Source organism: Macrobrachium nipponense, chromosome 39 (genome assembly GCF_015104395.2).
Source record: "Macrobrachium nipponense isolate FS-2020 chromosome 39, ASM1510439v2, whole genome shotgun sequence".
NCBI lineage: Eukaryota > Metazoa > Arthropoda > Malacostraca > Decapoda > Palaemonidae > Macrobrachium > Macrobrachium nipponense.
This window is the reverse complement of record NC_061099.1, coordinates 5,836,647-5,844,179: the sequence shown is the minus strand read 5'-3', so window position 1 is coordinate 5,844,179 and position 7,533 is coordinate 5,836,647. Positions and strand designations below refer to the sequence as shown.

The window sequence follows — 7,533 nt, the reverse complement described above, 5'->3', positions numbered from 1 at the left end:
GTGGGGAGGGGGGGGGGGGGAGATTTCTGTGTGCTTCTGCGTGATGCTGTTCGATCCCTCGAGATCGAGTGTGGCCTTCACGTTTTGGTTTAGTTGATGTTTGTGTTTTTGCTTGCGAGTATTCTCATTCTTTTTGGAGGGAAGTTACTTGTATTTTTAAACGTTCGTGGGGGAGAATTGTCTCCCGATCTTGCCCCTCTGAATCATTCATTCGATGTTGCAGTCGACGGTGTGTCTGTCTGTCTTAATTTTAGGGGTAGGGGGTCGGTTACGAGTAACAAACTGTGACCCGTGACATTTTTCAAACAGTCCTTTAGTATTTAACTTCACAACAATTCTTGGTCTCTTTCTTTTAACATCATTGTGATTGTCTTGTACTTATTTCATTATTTTTATTCCCTTTACCATGGTTTTGGAAATATTGTGGAAGCCTTCGTGTGTTCGTCTGTCTGTCTATTTATTCGGCTGTTAAACACATCTTTAGGTTAACAAGATATTGGATGAGTTGTTACGTGGTTCTGGTTTGACAGATGATTTGGGAAAAAAATATGTATGTTGAAAAATGGCTCTCTCTCTCTCTCTCTCTCTCTCTCTCAAACAGATCGTGTAAGATATTTCTCTTCTCCACATGTTCACAAAGTAGGGATCTTTCCCAGATAGTGACCCCCAGTGGTTTGGTTTTCGGGGTTCGTTACCTAGGACTAATATTTCTTGGGGGTCATTATATAGATTTATGATATTTACAGTCTTTTGTTTATGTTTTTAACGTCCTCCCCAACGGGCTTATACTAAACGCGCCGCAAAGGTGGATACATACCGGGTTAAAAACATTGGGGGTCACTATCTAAAAAGATCCCAAAATAGTTCAATGGATTTATTATAATGCAAGATATTTTGCTTCAACTCTTTCAGAAATAAGAAGATTCTGTTACATGGTTTATAAACAGGAATAGACTTAACCGTTAGTTTTTGGGAAAATCGAGAAAGATTTATGCCGGAGAAAAAGGACCTTGCCTTAATGTTTCACTTCCGTAACACCGCTGTTTAAAACAAACGCTATCTTTTGATCGGGCATTCAATGATTGCGGTGCAAAGATAGTATGACTTAGTGATAGTTGCCATGCGGTAGTTTTTTTTTTCTTTCTTTTTTACACTGTGTCACATTTCACAGTCATGTTTTCTGGTTCACATCACTTAACAGAAGTCATATGATCCCCATTGATGTTCTGATATCATTTACACACACGTTTGGTATCCATCTGGTGGTCTGTCGACAGGAATTAATTTTACGTTTTAAGGATTTGACTCAGTTCACCAAAGTTCACAACATTTACCAAGACAGCTGAACCCCACGGCTGTATGTGACGTTAGAATTTGACAGATATGCGGATCTGTCTGTATTTTATTGCATTGTAGGGTACTGATGATCTGTTATTTATAGTGTTTGGACAGATGTGTTTAGGAAATAGTCAATGTTTAGAAACCGGATAAGGGAACTTTTCCTAATTTACTTTAGTTTCTTCATTATTTTGAGGTTTCAGTTGAACACTTTCTGACTGGAAATTGTTCAAGGAGCACTGGCGTTTCATATGAAGTTAATTTGTAAAATTCTTCCAGAAATGGCTGGAATAGGCTGTCATAACCCAGAAATTACGGATAAAGAACCACAACTTTTGGGGTGTTTATGAAATTGTCGACTGAAGTCCGTATTATAGTTGGGTTAATATTTTACTGTTACGTCCACGTCTTCGTCGAAGAAAGGGTCCGTCAAAGAAAAGTTGGTGTCGTTAGGCATTGTGACATCACTGATATAACGAGGCATGAATTCGGAAATGTAATATTTTTTTAAGTTTCTTGGGATTGATCGGGGCCCTCGTATTTGGTTATCTGTGATAGGTCGCTTTCGTGAGAGTATCCAAGATGGTGTAACGCAGGGGTGGCCAGACTATTGGACTCCGAGATCTACTCTAAAGACTGAAAAACTCCTTTTACGATCTACCGCAATAATCACATATTATTACGTGGGAAAAAAATTTCAAATAGCGCCATGTTACGATAAAACACGAGTACAATTGCCGCTCAATTATATATATATATATATAATATATATATATATATTATATATATATATATATATATATGCTTGTATTTTTTGTTTATATAGGATTGTAGGGGGACGGCGATCGACTGTTTAGCCACCTCTGGTGTAACGTAATAGTGGGTCCGAAATGTTCATAAATTGATGCTTTTGCTGGGTCTGTATCTCAGCATTATGAAAGAATGAAAAAGACTGCAATATTGTGGGTTCCTTATCACTAAATGAAACTTCCTTTATAGGAAAACGCAGTTTATCAGGGAATGCCATTTTCGCTCGCTCTCCAAAATAAAGATAAAAAACCAAAATGAGTTTACAGGAAAGATTGTTACATTGTAAGTGGAGAGGTTGGTAAACAGATAAAACCGGTTTATACACGTGTATACACGCGTGAGTAACCGTACTTCAAACATGTATGCATACACAAACAGGTGACGTTTATGCTCTTCTGATGCTAGAGAGAGGGACAGAGTTGGTGTTGGTGAAATAGGACTCAAGATATATACATTTATTGAAAGAAAAATTGTTTGTTAGGTAGGTCTATTTTTGTCGAAATGACTAGAGAAATACCTGAGTCTTTTATATGAATGAAGGTGTATAATTACGTTTTTAATGTAATATTATAAGCAGCATCGTGTGTACTTAATGTAAGCTGGACATGAAGGCATTGCTTTCTCTTCTGAATTATGTATTTTATTTCATATGCCTTACATACTACAATCCACATAATGTGAATTCTTACATTCCCAATTTACTAGTGTTCCTGGGTTAATACGTTTTCCACAGCAAACCTTGAATTTGAGTATGAAAATTAAAATTTAATGAAGACGAATTTATCCACACCCTGGTTCATATTGAGGTCCGGAAGTTAAAAACCACCCAAGCTCTCGTTTGAATCCTGAATTTTTTTTTTTTTTTATTGATAAAATTTACAATAGAATCAATGCTATGGCTTCATGTACATTCATATATACAATATACACTAACAATTTACAAACCTTAAAAATAACAAAGTATGTAAGCTTTATATCCTAAAACAGTAACTTTTTTTTTACAATAGCATTAAGTACATATTCACTAGTAAAAAGGTTGTCTAATTTATTTGCATAAACTTTACTCAATATAAACTTCGTTTTTGACATTTTATTCCCTGTATAAGCAATCAAGTTTGGGTCGTTTGCCAATAGACCCAAAGATCGACCAAACCATACTCCTGCTACAAAATTTGATAGTAACACCATTGTTGTGTTTTCGTCTTTCTTAGATGGTGTCTTGCAATCTAGAATCCTGAATCCAGCCGCTGAGGATTTTTCTATTCAATTTTGGATGTCAGGTTTTCATTGGAGAACGTGTCATAGATTTTAGGGATTTTGGAACTGAAGTCATCATGGTCTGGTGGCTTTTCTACTTTGAATAGAACTGGTCTTCTTTGTTTGTTTGTATGGTGTTTTTACGTTGCATGGAACCAGTGGTTATTCAGCAACGGGACCAACGGCTTTACGGGACTTCCGAACCACTCCAAGAGTGAACTCCTATCACCAGAAATACACATCTCTGACCCCTCAGTGGAATGCCCAAGAATCGAACTCGTGACCACCGCGGTGGCAGGCCAAGACCATACCGATCACGCCACTGAGGCGCAATAGAACTGGTGAATGGGACAAATTCAGTCATGGAAAAACTTTTCAGCAGTTTTATTCATATGAATCTGCGTTTTCAAGACAGATACATGAGTTAGATGGAAGTATTCTACTATAGAAGTAAAAGAACCTGACTAGTGAAAGTGTATAAAAAATATGAATTCCTACCCTAATGAATATGTGCCTGAGGGAAGACACTTGCTGTAGATCAAGTTATTTAGTAAAGAAGAAAAAAAATTGACTACTAAATTAACGTGAATTTCTATACTCTAGAACCGTCGTGTTTTGTAACCCCCCGATCTCGGTGACCCAGCAAACAGGCAACGCCAAGTACACAACGTTATATATTCGGTTGCCTTCGTTGGTGCCGGTGCTGCTGCCACAGTCAAAGTGACCCAGCGCAGGTGGTTAGTGTTACCGGCTGTCGCAGCCAAAGCGTGAAACGCCCACCTGAGCTGTCTTCTGCTGATAGCGACAGCCAGTCCTTGTTTATGTTGGCAGCTACATTTCGCTTCCTCGTCACTGTTGGAAGGAAGGAAGGCAGGCAGGAAAGAGGGAGAAAGTCCCCGCAATTTGTTTCCTGGACATTGATGAAAAGAAAGTTTTTATTTTATTTTTATTTTTTTTTTTTTTTTTTTTGTTTTTTTTTTTTTGTTTACGGTGCTTAGTTTTAGAATCTTGAGAAGGAAGAGTTAGTGCTAATGCGTCTTGAGTACTTGTTTGAATTTTTGTGAAGCCCCTCCCCCCAATGTTTTGTCTTTGAATACTTGTTTTTTTTATGGTGGAAAATAGGTCGTCGGATGGAGCCGGTGCAGTGGAATTCCTGATTCTTATCTTATATGTTCTGGTCTCTTGTTCTTTATTTATTTGTTTATCCATTTATGTATTTATGAAATATTGCGTTATTATTATTATTATTATTATTATTATTATTATTATTGTTATTATTATTTAACATCCATTACATGTATTGACTAGAAAGAGAAACATGCGAGAGTATTATATGCAAGATCCAACTTTGCTATAATCTCATGTTACTTATTTCTAAAATTAAAACGTTATTATTATTATTATTATTATTATTATTATTATTATTATTATTATTATTATTATTATTATTATTATTATTAACTATCATTTGGCATCTATTGACTAGAATGAGAAGCATGGACGGAATTGTGAGTTTTGCATGCAAAGCTGAACTTTGCGGAACTTCTGTGATTGCTGATGTCCAAACTTTGTATAAGTTGGGTAATTTCGAATTTTTCTTTCTCCATGACGCTGCTGCTATGAGATAGGTTCTTCCTATCTCGTAATATGACTTGACTTTTCTTTATTAGCAAGTATCTTCTCAGTATCCTGGGTCAAACCAAAAAATAAATTAACACCTTCCAACCGTCTAATACTGTTGGACCCTAAACAATTGGTACACTGTAGACATCACTTACGGTTCTATGCAGCGTTCCTTCAGCCCCCAGCTGCAACCTCCTTTCATTCCTTTCACTTTACCTCCGTCCATATTCTCTTTCTTCCATCCTGACTCAGTTTTATTAGGTATTTCCCATAAAACTGCGTTGTTATTTTTCCAGCCAATGCCAAGTTGACATTCATTCCAAATGATGTTTTAATAGGAAAAACTATATGCTACCAAAAAACAAATTAACACCTTCCAACCGTCTAATACTGTTGGACCCTAACAATTAGTAACTGTGGACATCATTTACGGTTTTTTTTTTTTTTTTTTTTTTTTTTTTTTTTTTTTTTTTTTTTGCTTTGCAACAACTATCGATTCCAGTCAAAATGTGTTAAATATATCTCTTTGGTCTTCTGTGTTGTGTTGTGGGGTTTCATGTGGTATTATTTGCGAGAGAAAGTGTACTAGGTGATATATATAGATATATATATAATATATATATATATATATATATATATATTAATATATAAATAAAGGTTTTTTGCCACGAAGGAAAAACTGAAAACGCGAGATAGCCAAGTACTTTCGGACCTCAGTAAAGGGTCCGAACAGGACCGAAAGTACTTGGCTATCTCGCTTTTTTCATTTTTTCCTTCGTGGCAATAAAACCTTTATTTATACATAGCATCACGTTTTATATACTTCGTGATCAAGTTATTCATATATATATATATATTATATATATATATATACATATATATATATTATATATATATAGTGTGTTTTTTATGTATGTGTGTGTGCGTGCACTATCTATCAAAACATAAGCAGTTCTCCTTGCAATGTCGAAAATGTTAAGTAAACTCTCTCTCTCTCTCTCCTCTCTCTCTCTCTCTCTCTCTCTCTCCTTCTTGAATTCAGTTGCATAGGTGATTGGGTCCATCGTCTCTTTATCCCCCACCCCGACCCCCACCTCCCCCCCCGATCTGCCACTCACTGGAGTGGCCGGTGATGTTTATAATCAAGGGCACGAAATAACTTTGATGCTTATAGTTGTTTACAGAGTTATCGAGAGGAGTTTGTTTTGCTAGATTACCGGTTTCCATGGGAGGAGGAGGAGGAGGAGGAGGAGGAGGAGGAGGGGAGGAGGAGGAGGAGGAGGAGGAGGAGGTCGGTGACCTCCTTTAGTGGAATATATTATTTAGATGTTGCACCGTATAAGTTATGGACTGAGGCTCCTGGACAAGAATTTAAATGTTGAGGCTTGATATTTTATTTTTATTTTATTTATTTTTATTTTTATTCAAGTAAATAAGTTCATGTGATAAAATTTTTGCCATGCCTTTTAAATAATCGTTATCACTACAGTTGCAGCTGAGATAGCTGAAGACTGCACTTTGTGGAGACTAGTAAATGTATTCGTTGTGTATATACATGTATATATGTATGTTTAGTTATATATATATATATATAATATATATATATATATATATATATATATATATATATATATATATATAAGTTTGTCTAAGTCAGGATGGCCGAGCGGTCCAAGGCGCTGCGTTCAGGTCGCAGTCCGGTCTTCCGGGCGTGGGTTCGAATCCCACTTCTGACAAGCGTTTTCGTTAATTGTTCTCGAAGTAGTGCCGATGACATCGAGAAGAATGTTAAGCGGAGGTAAATATCTTGAGAAAGCTTAGCAAGAATGTTCTTAGTAGTAGCAATGTAAGGTCAGTAACAAACAAGTAAAACGTCACTGACGTCTCATGTTGAGTGTTTGAATAAAATCGTGTAAAATTTCAGTGGGTAGTTTGTTCATATAAAGCAATGTAACATATTAGTTGATAGTATTTTCATATAATGTAACTTTTCAGAAGGTTTTTCTCTTCGAAACGCTTTTATTCGGTAGTTATTATAAGTCAAAATAACTAGAATTCCAAATCACGAGTTAAATTGAGACTAATAAAAGCAAAAGTTTTATACAATCCACGATATTGACAGTATATGATGAGCAAGTTATACAATATTTCAGTAGCTAATATCGTTTGTGAGTCTCTCTCTCTCTCTCTCTCTCTCTCTCTTTCTCTCTCGCTTTCTCTCTCTCTCTCAATAAGCAGGCGCAATGGAGTTAAATTTTCGAAGCAAACGTGTATGTAAGAGTTGAATTTTGTACGGAACTTACTTTTTTGGACCTGTATAAAATATACTAACCGGTAGGCCTGAATGGAGTATAGTACATAATACTAAAACACGTAGCAATCTTGTTAACAGAGTTGAGAGTCACCGGTAAACGTGTATGAAAAATGGTATACACGCTAAAACACAAAGCAATCTTGTTTACCGATTTGAAGAGCAAACCAGATAAAACAATTACTAATGAAACG

The 7,533-nt window shown here is 36.1% G+C and overlaps 1 non-coding gene across 1 annotated transcript; it reads left to right on the top strand.

Annotated features, from left to right (window-relative positions):
• Nucleotides 1–6,680: 6,680 nt before the first annotated feature.
• Nucleotides 6,681–6,764, top strand: Trnal-cag (transfer RNA leucine (anticodon CAG)). Its single transcript has one exon. It is a non-coding gene; the product is annotated as a tRNA-Leu (tRNA).
• The last annotated feature ends 769 nt before the right edge of the window (nucleotides 6,765–7,533 follow it).